Here is a 27,947-nt window from a genome sequence, read left to right as displayed (position 1 = left end):
AAATGAGACCACAATTATGTCTTTCTCCCTTCTTTGAGCTATGTATTTCTTGAAACTGCTTGCTATTTCTTCAAGTAGCTATAAATTAAACTAATAGTGACACACTGGACACTATAACCCACACCCTATAGCTTAACAATGTATATCCAATTAGTAATGCTATTTGTTGTAAATAAGAATTTCTGACAACCTTGTATCAGCCCACTCTCTGTTGTTGGGAACAGGCTCCTCAAAATCTGGCCATAAACAAAATCTCTGCAGCACTGTGACATGTTCATGACGGCCATAACACCCACGCTGGAAGGTTGTGGGTTTACCAGAATGAGGGCAAGGAACACCTGGCCCGCCTAGGGCAGAAAACCGCTTAAAGGCATTCTTAAATCACAAACAATAGCATGAGCGATCTGTGCCTTAAGGACACGCTCCTGCTGCAGATAACTAGCCAAACCCGCCCTTTATTTCAGCCCATCCCTTCGTTTCCCATAAGGGATACTTTTAGTTAATCTAATATCTATAGAAACAATGCCAATGACTGGCTCGCTGTTAATAAATATGTGGGTAAATCTCTGTTCAGGGCTCTTAGCTCTGGAGGCTGTGAGACTCCTGATTTCCCACTTCACACCTCTATATTTCTGTGTGTGTGTCTTTAACTCCTCTAGTGTCACTGGGTTAGGGTCTCCATGACCGAGCTGATCTGGGCACTCTGTCCCTTTCCTATTGCCTTTACAAATCCACTTTTAACTGCTGCTAATCAAAATGTAGATTTCAGGCAACTTGAATCTTTGCTCCCAGGTTACAATTCTCAAACTTGTTCCAAATGAACTGTCTACTTATATTGTTGCCTCAGCTCTTTTGTTTTAGGTAGACATATCACTTAGAATGTGCTAAAGCAGCCTCTTTGAGGGGATCTCTCCTTTGGTTGTACTCTGCCTCCTGTAACACTCAAGAATGCAGAGCCAGGTTGATTCAACCTAGAATCTACACAGAATGTCTGGCCTCTGCCTCAGATTTACAAAGCAGGGCCAGACTTTGGATTGAGAATGTACAGAAAACCAACAGGAGGCATTTTCTGCATTGTGAGATGTCACCGTAGACATCTTAAAGCCCCTCTTTGGGAGTGTGGTTCTTTGAGCTTTTCAGATCTTGTTCAGTGATCTGCTACAGTAATGTGAGATGCTCTTGTGTAAATAGAATCTGATGGCAGAATCTATAAGTGTAAATAAGCATCTTAGGAGTGACAGATCAAGGTCACAAGGTATCCACAGCCATGACCACAACTATACCTACCCATAGAATGTGATACTGGAGTAGAGTATTCTTGTCTTCCTTTTACACAAGAGCTAGCCAATCAAGACAGGTGATCCAGGTTCTGGAGCTCCACTAGGACAGTTTCATTTTTATTTAGAATCAGCCTGTCCCTCTCCTGCTTGGCTTATCCTTAAGCAATCAGCCTAGGATCACTGGGAATCCTCTCACAATCACCTAGGCATCTCTGAGACATTTGAGGATGACCAAGGAGGAACTGTGTCAGGCTGAAAAGAGTGGTTACTTCTGCCTCTGTCTCAGTGTAAGAGAAATGAATCATCCTGTGTTTGTACCTCCCCTCATTCAAGAGATGTCTTTGGTTGATACCCAGATGAGAATTTCTTCAGTTTCCTGGTACTTGGATGAAAAACAAGGAGGTGGTCTGGAGACCCAAACAGATAAACTAATTGCTTGCATTTCATATGGCCATTAGAAAAATAGATGAAGCAATCATGGTCCGTACCATCTAGGAACTGTTAGTCTTGCCTAGCAACTGAATACATGGTTGAATTAACATCATATGGTTGGCACAATAAATAGATGTGGGCAAAAAAGTGTACTTTATTTGGGCCACTTAATATTTTTGTAACTTACGAGGTCATTTCAATGGATATTTATGGACACAATAGGTTGTTATTAGTATTTCTATTTCTTATGCCTTGCTAAGAATACATATTTGGCTTCTAATAAAATTACCCTAGAAAACCCTAAGAGATTTGTTTAAATTGCTTATTAGTATATGTTATAAAATTGACAGGGCAGTGACTAAAAAAGATTAAAATTTCACAAACTGGGATTTAATTTTCTTTTAGGTAAGCTTAGCAAAAACAGAATAGGAAAGACCCCAGTGGCATAGAGAGCAGAGTTCTACATAGGGTGTACTCCCCGCCCCAGCCTTGTTCAAGTTTGCTGTTTTTGGAGGCCTTATTTAGGTCTGGCCCCACCTGGAGTCTTGCCTCACAGAACTGATTAGAAGAGATGAGAGTACTCGGTGGTGAATCCTGCAGCCTTTCTAGAGCCAATGCTCACAATATTCTGAAACCTAAAAGCAGGTAAGTGAAAAAAATAAAGTATGTATTTCAGGGTCTTAAGTTGTAGTTTTTTAATTAAAATCAGTGCTTGCAGAGACATTCCATTTATTAACCTGTTTTCTATTCTTGCAGATGCTATAGTTGCTCTGCAAGTCACAAAAAAGTAAATATAAACACAATACAAATTTCTCTAAGCTACATTAAAGTTTTTCTTTCTGTATCCCTCTCCTATGTTTATATTCAGCTTTTATTCTATACATTTTTTAAAAAATCAATGACAGAAAAACAAAAGAAATAAAAATGCTGGGCCCTTTTTCTAAATCCTGGGAATTATTAAACACTTAATACCAGCTCCCAAGGTGCTATGAGGATTAAATCATGTAACGTGTTATTCCCAGCAAAGTGCTCTGTAACATTCCCTTCAGCACATAGTGCCTACTTAATAAACATTGCATTATTATATGTGAAAATGTTGTTTTCCTTTTCTTTTTTCTTTTTTTTTTTTTTTTTTTTTTGAGACAGAGTTGTCATTCTTGTTGCCTTGGCTGGAGTGCAGTGGTGGATCTTGACTTACTGCAGCCTCTTCCTCCTGGGTTCAAGTGATTCTCCTGCCTCAGCCTCCTGAGTAGCTGGGATTACAGGCACCCACCACTATGCCCAGGTAATTTTTCTATTTTTATTAGAGAAGGGGTTTCACCATGTTGGCCAGGCTGGTCTTGAACTCCTGACCTCAGGTGATCTACCTGTTTTGACCTCCCAAAGTATCCAGCCTGTTTTTCAAATGCAGATTTATTCAGACGTAGCTGGCTTCTGTTTGTTCTGTAAACTTAAAAGAGCCAGCAAAAAATATGAAAATTGATTGTCTTCATTTGTCCTAGAAGAATTTGTATTGTGACAAGAGTGCGAAGTGTAAGGGACTCTGCGGTGTCTCCTTTCTCTAACTAATGCTAAATCCCAGCACTTTGGGAGGCTGAGGTGGGCAGATCACAAGACCAGGAGTTCGAGACCAGCCTGGCCAACATGGTGAAACCCTGTCTCTACTAAAAATACAAAAATTAACTGGGCATGGTGACGCATGCCTGTAATCCCAGCTTCTCAGGAGCTGAGGCAGGCGAATCACTTGAACATGGGAGGCAGAGATTGCGGTGAACCAAGATCACGCCTCTGCACTTTAGCCTGGGTGACAGCGAGACTCCGTCTAAAAAACTAAAAAATGCTTGTTGAAAATTTCTCATTACAGTCTTCTATTTATAGCTATGCTGCATTTCCTCTGAAATTTTACGGCCATACAGTGGATGGCAGTAAATTCTTTCTTAATGTTCAAGAATGTCATAAGAAATTCTTTCTTAATGTTACACCAATATTGCAAACCAGATTTTATGAGTAAACATGTCTCTTATTATTGTTTTGTAGTTCTATATTAGTGTTTTTTTCAGTGTAGGTTCCTTAATATTAGTTTATTATAATTTTTGTTTTACTTACGTATTGTAATTTAAGACATTTTGCAATTGTTTGTACACTTTAAGTCAATGTGGGGTTTAATAGATAAATCAGGCACATGTCTGTCACAATCAGATTATATATGTGGGTGTTTTTATTTATAAATATGACCCCTATTTTGGTTATAGCTTATCTTGTTTATATTCATTCTTAGCTGATTTTCAATGGTGGTTTTATTTTGTGTAAGTGAGTAATCATGGAAATAGTCTTCTTTTTACCATGTGTTTTATAATGAATATATATTTCCTTGTGTGAGAGAAACACTTTTGTGGTTTCAGGGTAATTTTTTTTTTTCCCATTTTTGGAGGTGGAGTCTTACTCTTTTGCCCAGGTTGGAGTGCAGTGATCTTGACTCACTGCAACCTCCACCTTTTAGGCTCAAGCGATTCTCCTGCCTCAGTCTCCTGAGTGGCTAGGATTACAGGTGGCCACCACCATGCCTGGCTATTTTGTTGTATTTTTAGTAGAGATGGGGTTTCACCATGTTGCCCAGGGTGATCTCAAACTCCTCAGCTCAGGCAATCTGCCTGCCTCATCCTCCCAAAGTGCTAGGATTACAAGTGGGAGCCACTGCATCTGGCCTGAAGGTAATTTTTGAAAAGATTTATAATTCTGTATTTTTTTCAGTTTTTAAAAAAATTAATTGTTGTAAAAACTCATAACATAAAATTTATCATCTTAAATCTACTCGAGTATACATTTCAGGGCCAGGCATGGTGGTAGCTTCCATGCGTAATCTCAGGATTTTGGGAGGCCAAGACAGAGACGATTGCTTGAGCATGAAAGTTTGAGACCAGCCTGGGAAACATGGAGATTCAACTACAAATTTTTTTTTTTTTCCTTTTAATAGCCAGGCATGGTCTTGTCCACCTGTGGTCCCAGCTTTCTGGGAGATTTAGAGAGGAGAATTACTTGAGCCTAGGAGTTTGAGGCTATACTGAGTGATAATTGTGCCACTGCACTCCAGCTCAGGTGACAGAGCAAGACTCTGTCCCCCCAAAAAAGCTGTTCATTTCAGGCATGTTAGGTATATTCACATGGTTATGCAAAAGACTTTTAGAAATTTTACATCTTGTGAAACTAAAACTTAATACCCATTAAGTAACAACTGTCCATTTTATCTTCTCTTTATCCCTTGACAGACACCCTTCCACTTTGGATTTTATGAGTGTGACTACTTAAGAGATCTCATAAGTGGAATTACAGTCTCTATCATTTTGTTACTGGATTATTTCAGGTGATACAATATTCTCAAAGTTTATCTTAAAATGTCACAAGATTTTCTATTTTAAGGCTGAATAAAATTCCGTTTTGTGTATATGTTACATTTTTTGATGTGTTTGTAAGTCAAGGGACATCTAAGTTGCTTCAGCCTTCCAGCTTTTGTGAATACTGGTACAATAAACATAGATGTTCAAATATGTTTTTGGGGTCCTGGGTTGCATAGTTTGGATATAGATTCATAAATGGGGTTGCTGTAGTTGATGATAACTTTATTTTACTTTTGAGACGGAGTCTCGTTCTGTCACTCAGGCTGGAGTGCTGTGACATGATACCAGGTCACTGCAACCTCTGCCCCCTGGATTCAAATGATTCTTGTGCCTCAGCCTTCTGAGTAGCTGGAATTACAGGCGCTCACCACCTTGCCTGGCTAAGTTTTGTATTTTTAGTAGAGACAAGGTTTCACCATTTTGGCCAGGCTGGTCTCGAGGTCCTGATCTCAAGTGATCTGCTTGCCTTGGCCTCCAAAAGTGCTGGGATTACAGGCATGAGCCACTGCACCCAGCCCATAATTTTATTTAGAAACATTTATAAAATTTTAAAATAGTGGCTTTAAATTTCAAAAAAATGTTTATTGAGAAACATTTATAAAATTTTAAAATAATGGCTGCATTCTTGTTTTCCACCAATCAACATGGGGTTTATTTTTATTGCATTATCAACAGATTTGGTGTTTTTTTAAAAAAAAATTGATTATGGTCATTCTAATTGGTATAAGCTGATTTTTTTTTTGTTCCTTTTTTTTTTTCTGAGACAGAGTCTTACTCTGTTGCCCAGGTTGGAGTGCAGTGGCACAATCTCGGCTCACTGCAACCTCTGCCTCCCAGGTTCACGCCATTCTCCTGCCTCAGCCTCCTGAGTAGCTGGGACTACAGGTGCCTGCCACCACGCCTGGCTAATTTTTTGTATTTTTAGTAGAGAAAGGGTTTCACCATGTTAGCCAGGATGGTCTCAATCTCTTGACCTCATGACCCACCCACCTTGGCCTCCCAAAGTGCTGGGATTACAGGTGTGAGCCACCGCGTCCAGCCCAGGTGATTGTTTTTTATTGTAATTATTATGCATTAATCTACAAATAGTAATTTAGTGTGTTTTTTCAAATGCTTTTCCCCATTTGTATATCATTTTTAATAAAAATTTACTTCAATTAATTGTTCGTTTCTAAATCAAGTTATTCAACTTTATTCTTTATTCTTTTTTTTTTTCCCGAGATGCAATCTCACTCTGTTGCCCAGGCTGGAGGGCAGTGGCACGATCTCAGCTCACTGCGACCTCTGCCTCCCAGGTTCAAGCGATTCTCATGCCTCAGCCTCCCAAGTAGCTGGGATTACAGGCAGGCGCCACCATGCCCGGCTAATTTTTGTATTTTTAGTACAGACGGGGTTTCATCATGTTGGCCAGGCTGGTCTCAAACTGTTGATCTCGTGATCTGCCTGCCTTGGCCTCCCAAAGTGTTGGGATTACAGGCATGAGTCACCATGCTGCTCTTTTTTTGGTTTTAAGAGTTGTTTATGTATTCTGGATATAACTCCTATCACATGTGATTTGCAAATATTTTCACCCATTTTCTAGGAGACCTTGTCACTCTATTGAATGCTGTATTTAATGTGCAGAGATATTGAAGTATAGTGTACTTCAATTTTTCTGTTCTTTTCTTTGTTGCACATGCATTTAATGTCATGTCTAAGAAAATAATGCCAAGACCAATATCATGTCTTTTTCTTATATTCATTTCTAAGAGATTAACAGTTATTTTTTATGTCTTAGTATTTTTTTTTTTTAGTATTTTTTGTCAAGAAAATGATCCAACTTAATTTATCAGTGTTATCCAATTTTCAACATTATTTTTCAAAGAGATTATCTTTCCTCTATTGTGTGCTCATGGCAACTTTGTGGAAGATCATTTGATCATATATAGAAGGGTTTATTTCTGGGCTCTCTTGTTCTTTCTTCTGTTTATCTGTTTTTGTGTCAATACCACATTGTTTTTGTTACTGTGGCTTTTATTATGCTTTGAAATCAGAAAGTATAATGCATCTTCTTTCTTTTTAATGGATGTTTTGCTATAGTTTATAATCAAATTTAAAATTTTTAAACAATATTTCTGTAAAAAAATTGTGCTATTAGAATTTTGTTAGAGATTATATTGAATTTGTTTACCACTGTATGTTGTATTGACATCTTTGAAACATATTTTTTTTATTTTTTATTTTTTTTTGAGACAAAGTTTCACTCTTATTGCCCAGGCTGGAGCACAATGGCATGATCTTGGCTCACTGCAGCCTCCTCCTCCCAGGTTCAAGTGATTCTCCTGCCTCAGCCTCCTGAGTAGCTGGGATTACAGACATGCACCACCATGCCCAGCTAATTTTGTATTTTTGGTAGAGACGGGGTTTTTCCATGTTGGTCAGGCTGGTCTCAAACCTCCGACCTCAGGTGATCTGCCCATCTTGGCCTCCCAAAGTGCTGGGATTATAGGTGTGAGCCACCGTGCCTGGCCGAAAAATTAAATTTTTTGACCATTGAGCAATAATATGTTGAAGAGTATGTTTTATTTTCATATATTTTTAGATTTTCCAGTTCTACTTTTGTTTTTAATTCCTAGGTTTATTCAGTTTTGGTCGGAAAACACACAGTGTATGATTTTGGTCTTAAATTTATTTGTTGTTGTTCTGAGATAGGATCTTACTATGTCACCCAGGCTGGAGTGCAGTGGCATAATTTTGGCTCACTGCAGCCTCAGCCTCCTGGGCTCAAGTGATCCTTCCACCTCAGCCTCCTGAGTAGCTGTGACTACAGACCTGCACTACCATGTTCAACTAAGTTTTTGATTATTTGTAGGGACAGGACCTCACTATGTTGCCCAGGCTGGTCTCAAACTTCTGACTTCAATGATCCTCCCAACTTGGTCCCCCAGAGTATTGTGATTATAGGCATGAACCACTGCACCCAGCTGGTATTCTTAAATTTAATAAGGCAGCTGGGTGCAGTGGCTCATGCCTATAATCCCAGCATTTTGAGAGGCCAAGGCGGGTGGATCACGAGGTCAGGAGTTCGAGACCAGCTTGGCCAATATGGTGAAACCCTGTCTCTACTAAAAATACAAAAATTAGCTGGGCGTGGTGGCATGCGCCTGTAGTCCCAGCTACTCCAGAGGCTGAGGCAGAAGAATCACTTGAACACCGGAGGCGGAGTTTGCAGTGAGCCAAGATCGTGCCACTGCACTCCAGCCTGGGTGATAGATTGAGACTCCACCTCAAAAAATAAATAAATAAATAAATTTAATAAGCCTTGGTATGATTAATAACAGAATACACCAGATGCAGATAAGAATATTTTGTATTCTCTTGATTTTGACTGGAAAGTTTTACACGTAACTGTTAAGCCTAGTTGGTCTGTAATATGGTTTGGATGTCCATGTTCTCCAAACCTCATGCTGCAATATAATCCTCAATGTTGAAAGTGGGACCTAGTGGAAAGTGTTTGGGTCATGCGGGCAAATTTTTCATGAATGGTGTGACACCATCCTCTTGGTAATCAGAAAATTTACACTTAATTCAAAAGTGAGCTGGTTCATTGAAAGAACCTAGCTTCTTCACCTCACAATTCCTGTCCTTTACCATGTGACAGGTCCAGTTACTCTTTGCCTTCCACTGTGATTGTAAGCTTCCTGAGGCTGTCACCAGAAGCAGATGCTGACACACACTTCTTGTACAGTCTGCCAAACTGTGAACAAATAAACCTTTTTTCTTTACAGATTATCCACTCTCAGGTATTCCTGTATATGCAAAATAATTAATGTAATCTATAATGTTGCCTAAGTTTTCTGTTGATTTTTTAATCTGAACCTTCTATTTATTATTGAAAATGGGATCTTGATTTCTGCAATTATTATGTTGCTATGTATTTCTTACTTGACTTTTGTTAATATTTGCTTTATACATTTTGGAGCCCGGATGTTGTACATGCACATACATATAGATAGAAAAATGTAATAGTCATAAATTCTTGATAAATTTACCCATTTTAGTATTATATGATATCAATTTTTGTCTCATGCTAATACTCGACTTAAAGCATATTATGTTTAATATAATTATGACATTATGTTTAATATAATTATGACTTCCTCACGCAATTGTGGTTACTATTTGCATAGAATATAGATATTTTCCATTCTGATACTTTCAGCCTATTTGACTCAATGCTAATGAATCTCTTTTTTTTGAGATACAGTCTTTTTCTGTCACCCAGGCTGGCTCAATGCAACCTCTGTCTCCTGGGTTCAAGCAGTTCTCCTGCCTCAGTTACCCGAGTAGCTGGGATTACAGGCATGCACCACCTCATCTGGCTAACTTTTGTATTTTAATTTTTTTAGTAGAGAGAGGGTTTTACCATTTTGGCCAGGCTGGTTTCAGCCTCCCAAAGTGCTGGAATTTCAAGTGTGAGCCAATGTGCCAGGCCTAAAATGAGTCTCTTGTAGGCCACGTGTTGAATGCTTTTTTCTTTCTTTTTTTTTTTTTTTTTTTTTTTTGGGAGAGGGAGTCTCAGGCTGTCGCCCAGGCTGGAGTGCAGTGGCCGGATCTCAGCTCACTGCAAGCTCCGCCTCCCGGGTTTGCACCATTCTCCTGCCTCAGCCTCCCGAGTAGCTGGGACTACAGGCGCCCGCCACCTCGCCCGGCTATTTTTTTGTATTTTTTAGTAGAGACGGGGTTTCACTGTGTTAGCCAAGATGGTCTCGATCTCCTGACGTCGTGATCCACCCGTCTCGGCCTCCCAAAGTGCTGGGATTACAGGCTTGAGCCACCGCGCCTGGCCATCATTCATTTATTTTTAAGATACAGTTACACTTTGTCAATTGGCTGGTTTGCAGGGGTGTGATCATGGGTCACTGCAGCCTCAAACTCCCAAACTCAGATGATCCTTTTATTTCAGCCTGTCAAGTAGCTGGATTACAAGTAAGTACCATTACACCCAGCTAGTTATTTATGTATTTTTTGTAGAGATAGGGTTTTGCCATGTTACCCAGACTTGTCTTGAACTTCCGGGATCAAGTGAATAGCCCACCTTGGCCTCCCAAAGCCCTAGGATTAATTTCTTTTTATTAAGTAGCTTAATTAATTTATATTTAAATTGATTGTTTAAAGAAAGGAAGTTAGTTACTAGTTTGTTATTGTTTTATGTGTTTTTTTCCAGTTTTACTGCCTTAATTTTTGTTTATTTTAATTGTGTAGTGACATGCTTTGATTATTTATTTATTTATTGAGACAGAGTTTTGCTCTTGTTGCCCAGGCTGGAGTGCAATGGTACGATCTTGTCTCACCACAATCTCTGCCTCCTGGGCTCAAGCCATTCTCCTGCCTCTACCTCCCCAGTAGCTGGGATTACAGGCACGCACTACTATGCCCGGCTAATTTTTTATATTTTTAGTAGAGACAGGGTAGAGACAGGGTTTCTCCATGTTGGTCAGGCGGGTCTCGAACTCCCGACCTCGACCTCAGGTGATCTGCCCACCTCGGACTCCCAAAGTGCTGGGATTATAGGTGTGAGCCACCGAGCCTGGACTTAATTTTTTTAAATATGTGTATTTATTAATATATTAATATTTCATTTTGCCGCCTTTTTTTTTTTTTTTTTGAGATAGAGTTTCACTGTCTTCACAGAGTTTCATTGCACCTGAGGCTGGAGCGCAATGGTGTGACCTCAGTTCACTGTAACGTCTGCCTCCCAGGTTCAAACAATTCTTGTGCCTTAGTCTCCCAGGTAGCTGGGATTAAAGGCATACACCGTAACGGCCAGCTAATTTTTGCCACGTTGGCCAGGCTAGTCTCAAACTTCTGGCCTCAAGCAATCCACCTGTCTCCGCCTCCCAAAGTGCTGGGATTACAGGTGTGAGTCACTGTGCTTGGCCTCATTTTTCATATTCTATAGAAGTTTAAGGGTTTTATGCACCATCATTATTATAGTAAAGAATGTGTGTCTATATATTTGCATTTAATAAAGAGCTTTATGTTTACAAATATTTTTATAATGGTGTCCATTTTTCAACATAAGGGACTCATTTTAGCATACTTTTTTTATATGCAGTGTCTTACTATGTTGCTCAGGCTGATCTTCAACTCCTGCTTTGAAGTGATCTGACTGCCATGGCCTCCTAAAGCTGTTGAATTACAGGCATGAGCCACTGTGCTTGGCCACCACGTAACATTTTTTGTAGAAGTATTCTAGTGGTGATAAACATCCTCACCTTTTATCTTGCAAAGTCTTTATTTTAATCTTGTTTTTGAAGTCAAATAATTGTGAATCAAGTATTATTGGTTAGAGTTTTTTAATTACATCAAAACTTGGAAAGTTTTCAGACATTTTTGTCTTTAAGAAAGCTCTGGATTACTTTTATTTTTCAATATTCTTCTAAGATTTCTTTCATGAATATATTGATGTACTTGATGGTGTCTAGTAAGTTTTACCTTCCATGTTTTAATTTTCTTCTGCAATTTTATAGCTTTGAGTTAGGTAATTTTAGGATATGCACCACCTCAAACCAATCAATTGTATTTTGATGTTATATTATATTGTGTGTGACAGTATTTATGTCGTACAATTTAAGACAGTGTGGAGCAAAGTCAAATATGAATCAGCCATATGTCTACTGCCAATATAATTATCTCTGTTTGCCTCTATGAATATTATCCTTGTATTTTTTATAACTTGTTTATTTGTGGTGTTGGTTTGTTGTGAATGGTTGTTTAATCTTGTCTAGGTGAGAAGTCAAAAAAATTCTCCTAATTTCAACATCCGTTTATTTGTGAATCAATATTATGTTTGTTTGAGAGAAAAAAACTTTTGGATTTGAAGGTAATTTAAAAACTATCATAACTCTTTTTTTTTTAGATATTGTTTATTTTTACCTGTCAAAAACACATAACAAAATTTATAATCAAGTATTTTAAAATATTCAGTTTAGTCATCTTAATTATATTGACAATGTTATGCAACATATCCCTAGGATGTTTTTATCTTGCAAAGCTACATCTCACTACATATTAAACAACTACCATTTTTTTCCATTTCATGGCAATTTTCAAACACTGTTTTGTTTCCTGATTCTAAGAGTGTAAGTGCTTCATATATCTTATACAATCTTTTCTGTGGCTGGCTCATTTTATTTTGCATAATGTTATCAAGACTTATCCTTATAGTTGTTAGAATATTTCCTGGTTTTTGAAAAATGAGTGATAAATTATGTTTACTGAATGATTTGTTGACAGAAATTTGCATTGCTTTTACCCATTGGCTTTCACTAACAATGCTGTGATAATTATGAGTATAAATATGATTCTTCATATGACTATTTGAAAGTTTATATATATATAGCATTCTATTAGTCTACTTTTTAACATTTGTACTCATACCAAATTGTTTTAATTCTGTAGCTTTGTAATATGTTTTGAAATCAGGAACTGTTCTGCCTCCAACATTGTTCCTTTTTTTTGAAGATTGGTACTTTATTGTCTCTTGACAAGTATATACCTTTGGGGTTGCTGTTTCTATTTCTTCAAAAATGCAATGAGAAATTTGGAAAACATTGCATTAAATCTGTGTATTACATTGAGCAGTATGGACATATTTACAACATTTATTATTTCAACCTTTGAACAGGAGTATGCTAAAGAGTATGTTGTTTAATATCTATATATTTGTGAATTTTTTGGTTTTTTCTATTGTTGTATACTCTTATTTCATGTTTGTTATAGAAAGTAATCTATACAAATTCAGTTGTAAAAAATTTGTTAAGACTTCTTTTTTGGCCTACCAAGTGTCCTATTGAGGAGAATGTTGTATGAGCTATTGAGAAGAGTGTGTAACATTAATGTTGTTAAGGAGTATTCTCTATACCTCTTTGTTAAATCTGATTGTTTTATAGTGCCTTTAAGCCCTCTCTTTCCTTACTAATATTTTGTCTTATTTTTATTAGAGCAAGTGGGTATTAAAATACTCTACTATAATTATATTGCTCTCTATATGTTTCCTCCATTCTTTCAATATTTACTTTATATATTTGGAACTTTAATGTGAGATACACAAACTCAAACACACACACATATGTAGAAATTTGTCATAGGTTCCCAGTGAATGAATCTATTATTTTATAATTTTTTAAAAATCTCTTTGGAGTTTTGACTTTAAAGTACATTTTATAACATGATAGTCTTTAACTTAAGATGCAGCTTGTGTAATACTATTTTGACCTCTTCTGCCATTGTTTTGTTAATATTTGCATGGAATGTCTACATCCATCTTGCCATTTTTATTCTTTTGTTATCATGACACTTCAACTGACTTGTAAAAAAGTTGGATGTTCATTTTTAAATTTTTTTCTATGGATTCATTGATGGAAAATATGTCTATTGAGGCCAGGCATGGTAGCTCACACATGGAATCCTCGCACTTTGGTGGCAGGTGAACCACCTGAGGTCAGAAGTTTGAGACCAGCCTGGCCAATATGGTGAAAATCCATCTCTACTAAAAATACAAAACTTATCTGGGCATGGTGATGGGTGCCTGTAATCCCAGCTACTTGGGAGGCTAAAACAAGAGAATCGCTTGAACTGGGAGGTTGAGTTTGCAGTGGGTCGAAATCATGCCATTGCACTCTAGCCTGGGTGACAAAAGTAAAACTCCATCTCAAAAAAAAAAAAAAAAAAAAAAGAAGAAGAAAAAAAAAGTGTATCCATTGATCCAAAAGTTAATTTTATATATATTTAAATAATTTTCTGAGAAAGACTTACTAACGTTATTTTATTGTTTAATTCATTATATCTTTCTCATTTTCTTTTTTTCTGTCTTCCTTTGTGTCTTTTTAAATTTTTTTTACTGATATGCTTTCATTTCTGTCTTATTTTCTTTTGTGTATCTATACAGGTATTTTTCTTCTTGTACCTTGGAGATTACATAAAACCTCCAAAAGATAAAACAATATATTTTAACCTGGTAAAAAATAAACTTCAGTTGGATTCAACAGTTCTCTCATTACATTTGTTCTCAATTTTGTTGGCGATGTTGCCAATTACATATTTTTATGTGGTATGTTAGCAGATGTTTATAAAAATTTTTATGCTTTTATCTTTCACATTTTAGAGAATAAATAGAAATGTTTTCTGCACTATTATTATAATGCTAAGGTATTCCATTTTTGTGTATGTGCATGTCTTTCCCAGAAAGTTATGTATTTTCATATGATTATGTGTTGCTTTCTTGCATTGTGTCATTTTTAGTGGAAGAAACTCCTTTCAGCATCTTTGATATGTAGGGCAAATGCAGTGCCAATATACTTTTTCAGGATTTGGTTGTTTTGGAAGGTGTTTTTATTTGGCAGGACAGTTTTGCTGCTGGTATTATTCTCACTTGACAGCTGTTTTCTTCAGGACTTTCATTATATCACACAGTTTCCTTCTGACCTGCAAAACTTCCATGAAAAATTAACTGGTTATCTCATAAGATTATGCTTATAAATGACACATTATTTTCATCTTGCAGCTCCCAAGATTCTCGTCTGTGACTTTTTAAATTGTGCTTATATAGCTGCTTGTTACATAAGTATCTTTGTATGTATTCTAGTTTGTTGAGCCTTTTCATTTTTACATCATTTTATCTTATAGTATTTCAGTTACTTTTTGTATTTTTTGCCTCCGCAATTTCTGTTTTCTAATATCTTTCGTTGTTTTGTTGTTATTCCCATTTTTCTGATTTTTAATAGTTGTCTGTGTTCCTGTTACACTAATGGAGTATTATTCAATTTATTTAAAATTTTTAAAACATATTTGTGCATCTTGTTTTGTTTTTGTTTTTGAGACAGAATCTTGCTCTGTGTTGGCCAGGCTGGTCTCGAACTCCTGACATAAGGTCATATATCCGCCTCATCCTCACAAAGTGCTGGAATTACAGGCATGAGCCACCATGCCAAGCCCATATCTTTATTTTTTAATGCTTGCTTTCTGAAAATTTTATAATTGATAGGGCTACATTGCCCTAATAGTTTGTATACATTGTAATCTTTATTTGAAATTTGAACATTAAAAAAAGCTACCTGTCAGTGTTTATAATGTAACTTTATCCTGGCAAAGTCTAAGACCATTTGTCTGACTAAAGATTCTGAGAGTCTTTCAGACTTTTTCTTAGGATGTGTCATGTCTGAAATTTTTTAGGGTTTTTTTTTAGTTCATTCTTGTTTCTTCTTAATAGTCAGTAGTCACTTGCCACAACTGTTCACTGTCTCTTAGTAGCTATAGCATTTACCTTTGATCTCAGTGGACTCAAAATTTTGTCATTCCAAAGTATACTGCCATTTGTTTTAGCACTTTTTGTCACGGGAAACAGAAACCAGTGTCTGCAAAAGCACCTACAAGCCAGAAATAAAGATGTGTATATTATTATTTCTCTTGCCTTTTGAAAAAGAAACCGAGTTGGCAGTTTACTTCTAAAGGTACTGTGTTACATCGGGGAACAGAAAGAGCTGCATTGGGTAAATGTGAGAGACTTTTCTCTCCCCTTTGTGTAGCTCTTTGCATTGTGCAAACCTGGGGCACTGCACACACTTAACTCATTTATTAATTCTCCACAGATAGGTTTTGGTCAGTATGTTTTTGTTACATTTATATATCTATGAAGGAATCAGAACCTGTGGTATTTTGCTATGCCGTCTTGCTTATGTAGTTGGTATGATTTTATAGGTTAAATTTGTAAAGTATATTCATCTGAGTCTAGCAGGTGGAGTAATTTGTTATTTTTGTTTCTTTCAGCTATGTGTTCTCGTTTTGCCCAAGACCTTTGGCTAGAGCAGAACATAAGAGATTCTTTCCAGAAGGTGACACTGAGCAGATATGGAAAGTATGGACCTAAGAATTTACAGTTAAGAAAAAGCTGTAAAAGTATGGATGAGTGTAAGGGACACCAAGTAGGTTATAATGGACTTGACCAATGTTTAAAAACTACCTAGAGCAAAATATTTCAGTGTAATAAATATGTAAAAGTCATTCATAAATTTTCAAATTCAAATAGACACAAGATAAGACGTACTGAAAATAAACATTTCAGATGTAAAGAATGTGACAAATCATTTTGCATGTGTTCACGTCTAACTCAATATAAAAGATCATTCACACTAGAGAGAATTTCTTACAAATGTGAAGCAATGTGGCAAAAACCTTTAGCCAACTGGTCCACAAACCTTTCTAAAAATAAGAAAATTCACACTGGAGAGAAAGCCCTACAAATGTGAAGAATGTGGAAAAGCCTTTCACCAATCCTCACAGCCTTACTAAACATAAGATTATTCATACTGGAGATAAAACCCTATAAATGTGCACACTGTGGCAAAGCCTTTAACCAGTCCTCACACCTTACTACGACACAAGATAATTCATACTGAAGAGAAACCCTACAGATGTGAACAATGTGGCAAGGTCTTTTAACGAAGTCCCCAACCCTTACTAAACATCAGAGTAATTCATACTGGAGCAGAAACCATACAAATGTCGAGGAATGTGGCGAAAGCTTTTAACCTATCTTCATAACTTACTGACACATAAGAAAATTCATGACACTAGAGAGAAACCCTACAAATGTGAAGAATGTGGCAAAACCTTTAACCAGTTTTCAACCCTTACTACACATAAGATAATTCATAGCTAGAGAGAAACCCCACAAATGTGAAGAATGTGGCAAATACTTTTAACTTGTCCGCAAAGCTTACTGAACATAAGTTAATTCATACTGGAGAAAAACCCTACAAATGTAAAGAGATGTGGACAATAACTTTTCACACGATCTTCCAATCCTTAGTGCACATAAAGAAAATTCATACTGGTAGAGAAACCCTACAAATGTGAAGAATGTGGACAAAGCCTTTCACCAATGGTCCTCAAGCACTTGACTAAACATAAGATTATTCATACTGGAGAAAAACTCCTATAAATGTGCACACTGTGGCAAAGCCTTTAACCAGTCCTCACACCTTACTAGACACAAGATAGCATTCATACTTCAGAAGAGAAACCCTACAGATGTGAACAATGTGGCAAGGTCTTTAAGAAGTCCCCAACACCTTACTAAACATCAGAGACTTAATACTTCATACCAGCATGAGAAATTCGATTACTATCAAAAACTCAAAGTGTGAGGTTAATGTTTTTGTGCAAAGTCTTTTAACCTATCTTCATAACTTACTGAGACATAAGTAAAAATCTGACACCTAGAGCAGAAACCCTACAAATGGTGAAGAATCGTGGCTTACTGAAACCTTTAACTTCAGTTTTCAAGCAATTCTCTTACTTACACATCAAGAGTAGATGGGTCTATAGGCATGAGCCATGAAACCCCACTAATATGTGAAGAATGTAGTAGCGAAATCTTTTAACTGTGTCCGCAAAGCTTATCTTGAACTCATAAGTTGAATTCATACTGGAGACAAAACTGCCTACAAAGGGCTGTAATAGACATGTGTGAAAAACTGTGTTCAGCCGATCTTCAATCCTTTAAAGTGCACATAAGAAAATTCATACTGGAGAGAAACCCTACAAATGTGAAGAATGTGGAAAAGCCTGTCTAACCAGTCCTCACAGACCTTACAAGACATACAGATAATTCATAGTCAGAAGAGAAACCCTACAAACTTTGTGGAACAGTGTGGCAAGGTCTTATATCGGAGAAAAACTACAAATGTAATACATTTCAAAAATTTTTCAAAAACTACAGCTTAGAAAACACCAGGGGATGCATACTAAACTATATTTTTTCAGATGCAGTAAATATAAAATACAATTCAAAAATAAGTATGTAAGTATCAAAGAATTCACAGTAGAAATATCTAAGGCACTGACACTTCAAACACTGCACTAAGTAAATGTGCTGAGTATACAAAATAACCTAAAACTAAAGTAGGTGGATAAATTATTTCTATATAACTTTAAAAGAAGTAGAAATATTTTTGCAGAGTTACAATTACATTCAAAGTATGCTTTTTTCCTTGAAAAAAATTGCAGAATTTATGAAAAGTGAATAATGATGTAATTAAACTCAAATTACTTCATGCTCTTCATTCCAATTGCATTCACTAGTGAAAGCATGTGATCAATTATTGCTGCATCAAAGGTATGAGAGATTCTTTTTTGTTAGGTGGATATTAGTTTTGAATTTTTCTATGGAAGGGTAAAGACATCACAATGTAAGATGCATGATAAAAATCCAAGTGGAGAGGTTCCTTGTGTTTATAATATTGAGTGATGTATGAGGTAAGTGTTGACAGTAGTATTCTTCTGCATTATACTCCAAACAAAATAATTTTAGTTAAATTTAATTAGTATATAATTTTACTAATCGTACTTTTATGTAATAAAATGCAGTACAGCTTAAAAAATTTAGATTATTGTAAAGTTAAATTTTTAATTAAAAATTTTAACATGATAAGACCATTGTGCATTCAATGAAGTGTTATTATGCTGCTAACTTTAACCTATCCCACCTTACTCAAGGGTGTAGGTCAAAGATGGTAACGATAGACTATTTGATAACATCATGGACTAACATCTCCAATAATTTCTTTTGCCAGTGGCTTCAAACAGCAAATAAATTAATGAATATTGTTCCCATTGGTTAAATTTTTATTATTATTGATAATTTAAACTTAGTTTTCTCAATTTTTGTGGGTACATAGTATCTGTTTATATTTATGTCATATATGGCATTTTTTGATACAGTCATATAATTTATTAATCAGATCAGGGTAAATGAAGTTTCTATCAACTCTAGCATCTATCTTTTGGACTACTAACCCATTCTACACTTTTACTTACTTTAAAATGTACAATTAAATTGCTATTGACTACAGGGTCATTTTTATGAGTATCATAAAAATTATTTACAAGTATAAATAAAATCCTGAGTCTTAAAATTCTGAGTTCTGTTTAAACATTTTAAAAAATTTATTACGTATTTTTCTTCAAACATGTGGTCTCTCTCTGCCTGCAAACATACAGAATTTTAGTTTTGATTTACATAGAGTTAGCTATGCACATATGTTACTCTAAAAATAAACCTTAGGTGAAAGAAAATTGCAGGTTAAGTATGTTTGTGTGAATATGAGTTGGTACCTATTTTCACAAGAACAAAGCAATATTGTAACAAAACAAAATTTTAATAAGTGACTTATTAACTGAAATTGAAAACCTTTAAAATGCTGAAAGTAAATCTATACTCTGCTTTTTAAAAAATTCATTACTATAAAATCTTCTGACTTATGGTTCAGAATCTGTCCATGAAAATTTTCTGTTTTTCCTTGCCTAGTACTCATGCTAGACCTATAATTTTCTTGTCTCATAATTTTTTCTTTTATAGTTTATGAGGTATTCATTATGTGAGCTGTTGACTAATAATGATTTTTATAAAATTAGTGCACACAAAATAATTTTTAGATATATTTCCAAAATTGTGTATTATATTTTATTTAATTAGGACATTCACTTTGTTCTTTTCATTGGAGAATTCTACATAAGCCTATATTTTTTAACTTATTTTGTTCTCATTATAATTGACATAAGTATATTTATTGAGCCAATTTGTTCAGGTAAGAACTAGGGATGCTTCATAAGTCATGATTTTTTTATATATATAAATGCAGCAAACAAACATGACAGTGCTTGCTGTGTAGCAGATGCTCCATCATAAGCCATAAATATTCCTGCTAGAGATAGTTTGTAAGTTCAAGTCGGAGAGGGAAAATATCAATAGTGAAGAAATAAGATTGATTCTTCATGTGGAAATAATATATTTTTTCCATGCTGCGAAGCTAAATATTGCTGAACTTAAAGAGAAATTCTGTTTCTCTTATTTCCTAATTATCTTTAGTTTTGTTTGTCTTATTATGTGTCTTCTGTGTATTCATCACAGGTCTTCTCCTTCTTTTTCTATGTGATGGCTACAGTTTTCTCACTGTTGTCTTCATGCCATGTCATTTTACATGGTACTTTGTAGGTTTTGATGAGAAAGTTGGTATTTTTAATGTACTCAAAAATTTGTTTTAATTAGAAAGTTTGCTTATCAATATAACTTTCAGATCAATTAAGATAAAAGGCATACACTGTCCACAGATGAGAGGATTAAATAACTTAGCATTGTTTTTCTCTGTCTGTAAAAGGAAAATTTAATTAAATTCTTACACGAAGTGTGACACATTTAATATTTGCTGGAAAATACATCTTAGAAATTAAACTATTAAGAATTAATGGTAAGTGAGGAATTTTAAATTTAATGTTCTATGATATAGCACAACACATAATTATTTATTTATTTATTTATTTATGAGACGGAATCTTGCTCTGTCACCCAGGCTGGAGTGCAGTGGCGCGATCTCGGCTCACTGCAACCTCCGCCTCTTGGTTTCAAGCAATTCTCCTGCCTTGGCCTCCCAAGTAGCTAGGACTGCAGGCGCCTGTCACCACACCCAGCTAATTATTTTTAGTAGAGATGCGGTTTCATCATATTGACCAGACTGGTCTCGAACTCCTGACTTCGTGATCCGCCCTCCTCAGCCTCCCAAAGAGCTGCGATTACAGGCGTGAGCCACTGTGCCCTGCTGAATCCTTTATTTTTAAGTATGAATGTTAAAGGTTGCAAAATAATAAAATGACATCTGTGGATTTGAAATTCGGAATATTTCTTGTCCATATTAATATTACAACTCAGAGGAATTTCACTCTCTTGTGTGTTTTTTTAGTGAGTGAAGATCAGTCTACAGTTTATATTCTTACTCACCTGTCGTCAATTTCTTGGTCATTTTCTCTGGAGAAATTTTGGAGATTATGGCAACTTTTAAACTATTTTGTGTTATTTTTTATGCAAGCTTGTTTATTGTTTTCCCAGAGTGGCCAGTCAGAAGTCTATAAGCAACACCTGCCCTTTTAGTGTCTTTCATACCATTACTATCTGTAATAAAGAAATGTGTATTTATTTTGTAAAACATAATATTTGGAAGTATATATACATCGTCAAATGCTTAATTCTAGGTATGTTACCTCACATAGTTAACATTTTTGTGACAAGAGCACATGACATTGTCAGCATCTTTCAAAACTACAAATACCTTATTTTGATCTATAGTCACTATGCTGTACAAAAAAAAATCTCTTAAACTTATTCTATTAACTATAATTATGTATTTTTTGATCAACATCTTTTCAAACCTTCCTTTCTCCTAAATAACTTGGTGTCTGGTGGTCACCACTTTACTTCAATAAGATTAAGTTTTTTAGAATCCTTTTGTAAGTGAAATCATGAAATAATAATCTTTGTGCCTGGCTTATTTTGACAAATATAATGTTTTCCTCCAGGTTAATTCATGTGATTGAAAATAATAAAATTTCCTTCTTTAAAGATGAATAGTATTCCATTCATCTTTATATGCCATGTGTATATGCCATATAAAGTGTGTATATGCCGCATTGTCTTTGTGTACTCATTAAATGTTGAAACCACTGATTCTATATTTTGGTAATTATGAAGAGTGTTGCAAAAAACAAGCACAAATGTTTCTTCATTCTGATTTCATTTGTTTTGGATATATAACCAATAATAAAATTATATGGTGGTTTAATTTTAAATTTTTTTGAGAAAGCTTTATTTTGTTTTTCATAATGACTGTCCTCATTCACATTCAAACCAACAGTGTGCAAACATTGCCATTTTTTCACACCTTGACTAACACATTTTTAAAAATAAGAGTAATTCTAACAGAAATGAGTTTATACAGTTTTTTTTGCTTTCCTTTCCCCGATAATAACTTATATTGAGCATTTTTATGTATCTCTTGACCATATGTATGTCTTGAAAAATATTTAAGACTTTCACTCATTTTAATCGTCTTTTGTCATATAGTCGTTTGAGTTTCTTATGTATTTTTGATATTAACCACTTGTCACATGTATGATTTGCAAATATTTTCTCTATTTTTTTAGTTATCTCATTTTGTTGATTGTATCAGATTCCATGCAGCAGTTTTTTAATTTGAACTAATCTATTTCTCTTTTGATTTCCTGGGATTTTGAGGTGAATTTATTTTTTAATTTTTTTTTATTTTTTGAGACGGAGTCTTGCTCTGTCACCAGGCTGGAGTGCAGTGGTGTGATCTCGGCTCACTGGGTCCTTCATCTCCCAGTCCAAAAGATTGTTCTGCTTCAGCCCACTGAGTGGCTGGGACTGCAGTCGCGTGCCACCATGCCCAGCTAATTTTTGTATTTTTAGTAGAGACTGGGTTTCACCATGTTGGCCAGGCTGGTCTCAATCTCTTGACCTTGTGATCCGCCCGCCTCGACCTCCCAAAGTGCTGGGATTACAGGCATGAGCCACCGCGCCGGCCAAGGTCAAATTTTTTTAAGTCACTGCAGCCTAGAACTCTTGGGTTTAAGATGTCCTCCCGCCTCACTCTCCCAACTAGCTGGGACCACAGGTACAAGCCTGTGTGCCCAACCTGTTGTTATTACTTTTAATGTCTGCTAGTTTCAGGGGTGCACAGAGATTTAAAGGGCACATTTTTCCAGGGTTTAGGCATAACATGAGCACTGGGAATGAAAAAGGTCCTACAGGGAAGGCAGTGCCCAGGAGAATAGAATCTGGGTGTGGGTGTTACCACTCCCTTTCTCAATTTGATTCTTTCTTGTTCTTTGAAGAGAGAGAGTGACAGCTAAAGAGAACTTGGGCTTGGAGTCAGAGGGTCTGATTTTAGGTCTGGAGTCGATCTCTTAAAGGCTAGGTGAGATTGACACTATATCCAACCTCTCTTCTGCAAAATGAGAAAGGTGAGTCTGGATGAGCCCTGAGGTCCCCTTCAGTCTTTTTTTTTTTTTCCCATAGGTTTTGGGGAACAGGTGGTATTTGGTTACATGAGTAAGTTTTATGTGTTTTTGTTTTGTTTTTTGTTTTTTTGAGATGGAGTCTCGCTGTGTCACCAAGGCTGGAAAAAGTGGCGCAATCTTGGCTCACTGCAACCTCTGCCTCCCGGGTTCAAGCGATTCTCCTGCCTCAGCCTCCTGAGCAGCTGAGATTACAGGTGCAAGCCATCATGCCCGGCTAATTTTTGTATTTTTAGTAGAGATGGGGTTTCACCATGTTGGTCAGGCTGGTCTGGAACTCCTGACCTTGTGATCTGCCTACCTCAGCCTCCCAAAGTGTTGGGATTACAGGTGTGAGCCACCGTGCCCGGCTGAGTAAGTTTGTTAGTGGTGATTTGTGAGATTTTGGTGCACTCATCACCCAAGCAGTGTACACTTAACCCAATTTGTAGTGTTTTATCTCTCACCTCCTTGCCAACATTCCTCTCTGAGTCTCCACCATCCATTGTGTCATTTTCATGCCTTTACATACTCATAACTTAGTTCCAACTTGTGAGTGAAAACATACGATGTTTGGTTTTCCATTCCTGAGTTACTTCACTTAGAATAATAGTCTTCAGTCCTATCTAGGCTGCTGTGAATTACATTAATTCATTCCTTTTTATAGCTGATTAGTATTCCATCATATGTATACTACAGTTCCTTTGTTTGCTCATTGATTGATGGTCATTTAGGTTTGTTTCACATTTTTGCAACTGCAAATCATTCTGCTATAAACATGCATGTGCAAGTATCTTTTTTGTATGATATCTTTTTTTGCTCTGGGTAGACATCCAGTAGTGGGATTGGTGGATCAAATGGTAGTTCTACCTTTAGTTCTTTAAAGCATCTCCACACTCTTTTCCATAGTGGTTGTGCTAGTTTAGATTCCCACCAGCAGTGTAGAAGTGTTCCCTTTTCACTGCATCCACATGAACATTTATTATTTTTTGATTATTTGATTATGGCAATTCTTGTGGGAGTAAGGTGGTATCACATTGTAGTTTGGATTTGCATTTCCCTGTTTTTTTCATAGGTTTGCTGGCCATTTTTATATCTTCTTTTGAGAATTGTCTCTTCGTGTTTTTAGCACACTTTTCAATGAGATTGTTTTTTCTATGCTAATTTGTTTGAATTCATTGTAGATTCTGGATCTCAGTCCTTCATCAGATGTATAAATTTTGAAAATTTCCTCCCACTCTGTGGGTTTTTGTTTATAGTTTTAGGTCTTAGATCTTAGATTTAAGTCTTAGATCCATCTTGAGTTGATTTTTATATAAGGTGGGAGATGAGGACCCAGTTGTATTCTTCTACATGTGGCTTGCCAATTACCCCAACACCATTTGTTGAATAGGGTGTCCTTTTCCTACTTTATGTTTTTGTTTGCTTTGTGAAAGATCAGTTGGCTGTAAGTATTTGAGTGTATTTCTGGGTTCTCCATGCTGTTCCGTTGGCTTACGTGCCTGTTTTTTATACCAGTACCATGTTGTTTTGGTGACTGTGGCCTTATAGTGTAGTTTGAAGTTAGGTCATGTGATGCCTTCAGATTTGTTGGTTTTGGTTAGTCTTGCTTTGGCTATGCAAGCTCTTTTTTGGTTGCATATGAATTGTAGGATTGTTTTTTATAGTTCTGTGAAGAATAATGATAGTATTTTGATGGCAATTGTGTTTAATTTGTAGATTGCTTTTGGCATTATGGTCATTTTCACAATATTGATTCTACCCATCCATGAGTAGGTATATATTTTCATTTGCTTGTGTCATCTGTAATTTCTTTCAGCAGTGTTTTGTAGTTTTTCTCATAGAGATGGTTCACCTTCGTGGTTAGGTATATTCCTAAGTAATTTTTTTTTTCTTTTTGTGCAACTATTATAAAAGGGGTTGAAGTCTTAATTTGATTTTCAGCTTGGTTGCTGTTGGTGTATAGCAGAGCTACTGATTTGTGTACATTGATTTTGTATTCTGAAACTTTGTTGAATTTATCAGTTTTAGGAGATTTTTGGAGGAGTCTTTAGTGCTTTCTAGGTATACAATTATATCATCAGGAAAAAATTACAGTTTGAGCTCCTCTTTACCAATTTGGACGCCCTTTATTTCTTTCTCTTGTTTGACTACTTTGGGTAGGACTCTCAGTACTATGTTGAATGAAAATGGTGAGACTGGACATTTTTGTCTTGTTCCAGTTCTCAGAGAAAAATGCTTTCAACTTTTCCCCATTCAGTATTATGTTGGCAGTAGATTTGTCATAGATGGCTTTTATTACATTAAAATATGTCTCTGGTATGCCAATTTTGCTGAGGGTTTTAATCATAAAGGGATCCTGGAATTTTGTCAGATGTTTTATCTGCATCTATTGAGATAATCGTGATTTTTTGTTTTAATTCTGTTTATGTGGTATATCACATTTAGTGACTTCTACATGTTAAACCATCCATGAATCTTTGGTATAAAACCTACTTGATTATAGTGGATTTTTTAAAAATATGTTGTTTGATTTGGTTAGCTAGTATTTTGTTAAGACCTTTTGCATCTGTAGGCTGGGCCTTGTGGCTCACACCTGTAATTCCCACACTTTGGGAGGCTGAGGTGGGCAGATCACTTGAGGTCAGGAGTTTGAGACCAGCATGGCTTACATGGTGAAACCCCATCTCTACTTTTATATATATATATATATATACATATGTGTATATATATATATATACGTATATATATATATATATATATTTTTTTTTTCTCTCTGCAGTTCTTGGTTAGAATGTTCTGTAAGTATCGGCCGGGCGCGGTGGCTCAAGCCTGTAATCCCAGCACTTTGGGAGGCCGAGACGGGCGGATCACGAGGTCAGGAGATCGAGACCATCCTGGCTAACAAGGTGAAACCCCGTCTCTACTAAAAAATACAAAAAACTAGCCAGGAGAAGTGGCGGGCGCCTGTGGTCCCAGCTACTCGGGAGGCTGAGGCAGGAGAATGGCGTGAACCCGGGAGGCGGAGCTTGCAGTGAGCTGAGATCCGGCCACCGCACTCCAGCCTGGGCAACAGAGCCAGAAACAGTCTGTAAAAAAAAAAAAAAAAAAAAAAAAGAATGTTCTGTAAGTATCTGTTAAGCTCATTTGTTCTAGGGTATAGTTTAAGTCCATTGTTTCTTTGTTGACTTGCTGTCTTGATGAACTGTCTAGTGCTGTCAGTGGAATATTAAAATTTTCCACTATTGTGTTACTGTCTCTCTCATTTCTTAGGTCTAGTAGTAATTGTTTTATAAATTTGGGAGCTCCAGTGTTAGATGCATATATGTATTTAAGATTGTGATATTTTTCTGTTGGACAAGGCCTTTTATTATGATAAAATGTCCCTCTTTGTCTTCTTTAACTGCTATTGCTTTAAAGTTTGCTTTGTCTGATATAAAAATAGCTACTCCTGTTTGCTTTTGGTGTCTATTTGCATGGAATGTTTTCTTCCACTCCATTACCTTAAGTTTTATGTGAATCCTTATGTTAGATGAGTCTCTCAAAGGCAGCAGATAATTGGTTGGTGAATTCTTATCAATTCTTCAATTCTGTATTTTTTAAGTGGAGCATTCAGGCCATTTACTTTCAATGTTAGTATTGAGATGTAAGGTACTATTTTATTCACTGTGCTGTTTGTGACCTGAAAACTGTTTTTTTTAAATTGTATTTTTGGTTTTTAGGTCCTGTGAGATTTATGCTATAAAGAGGTTCTGTTTGATGTGTTTCAAAGAGGTGTATCAATATTTTGAGCTCTTTTTAGTAGTTCTTTTAGTGCTGACTTGGTAGTGGCAAATGCTCTCAGCATTTGTTTGTCTGAAAGAGACAGTATCTTTTCTTCATTTATGAAGCTTAGTTTTACTGGATAAAAAATTCTTGGCTAATAATTGTTTAATTTTAAGAGACTAAAGATAATGTCCCAACCTTTTCTAGCTTGTAGGGTTTCTGCTGAGAAATCTGTTCTTAATCTGATAGGATTTTCTTTCCAAAGTTTTAGATTTCTCTTTCTCCTCAGCAACACCAATTATTCTTAGCTTTGTTCACTTAAAATAATTCCAAACTTCTTGGAAGCTTTGTTCATTTTTTCTCATTCTTTTTTTCTTTGTTGTTGTTGGATTGGGTTAATCCAAAAACCTTGTCTTTGAGCTCTGAACTTCTTTCTTCTGCTTGCTTGATTCTATTGCTGAGACTTTCCAGAACATTTTGCTTTTCTCTAAGTGTGTCCTTCATTTTCTGAAGTTGTAATTGTTTTTCATTTATTCTATCTATTTAACTGAAGATTTCTCCCCTTATTTCTTGTATTTTTTTTTTTCTATTTCCTAAATTGGACTTCACCTTTCTCTAGTGCCTCCTTGATTAGTTTAATAACTGACCTTCTGAATTATTTTTTCAGGTAAATCAGGGATTTCCTCTTGGTTTAGATCCATTGCTGGTGAGTGTGATTTTGGGGGAATGTTAAAGAACCTTGTTTTGTCATATTACCAGAATTGTTTTTCTGGTTCCATCTCACTTGGGTAGGCTATGTCCGAGGGAATGTCTAAGTGTCAAGGCTACTGTTCAGATTATTTTGTCCCATGGGGTATTCTCTTGATGTAGTACTCTCCCCTTTTTCTTATCAATGTGGCTTCCTGAGAGCCAAGCTGTAATGATTGTTATCTCTCTTCTGGATCTAGCCACTCAGCAGGTCCGTCAGGCTCCAGGCTGGTACTGAGGGTTGTCCACACAGAGTTGATGTGAATTGAACGCAGGTCTCTCAGCTGTGGATATTAACACCTGCTTTTGTGGAGGTAGCAGATGATAAATTGGACTCTGTGAGAGTCCTTAGTTTTGGTTGTTTAATGCACTATTTTTGTACTGGTTGGCCACTTGCCAGGAGGTGGTGCTTTCAAGGGAGCATCAGCTGTGGTAGTAT

General features: G+C 36.1%; 1 pseudogene across 1 annotated transcript; it reads left to right on the top strand.

Moving 5' to 3' along the window:
* The first annotated feature begins 1,507 nt into the window (after positions 1 to 1,507).
* On the top strand, positions 1,508 to 16,987 carry LOC116274636 (annotated as a pseudogene). The gene is made up of 4 exons (XR_004183410.1): positions 1,508 to 1,685; positions 7,269 to 7,553; positions 15,401 to 15,537; positions 15,917 to 16,987. The product of XR_004183410.1 is annotated as an uncharacterized LOC116274636 (transcript).
* Positions 16,988 to 27,947: the final 10,960 nt, after the last annotated feature.

The sequence above is a fragment of the Papio anubis genome, chromosome 4 (genome assembly GCF_008728515.1).
Source record: "Papio anubis isolate 15944 chromosome 4, Panubis1.0, whole genome shotgun sequence".
In the NCBI taxonomy this organism is placed as follows: Eukaryota; Metazoa; Chordata; class Mammalia; order Primates; family Cercopithecidae; genus Papio; species Papio anubis.
Note: the sequence above shows the minus strand (reverse complement) of the source record. Positions and strands in the feature narration are given on the sequence as shown.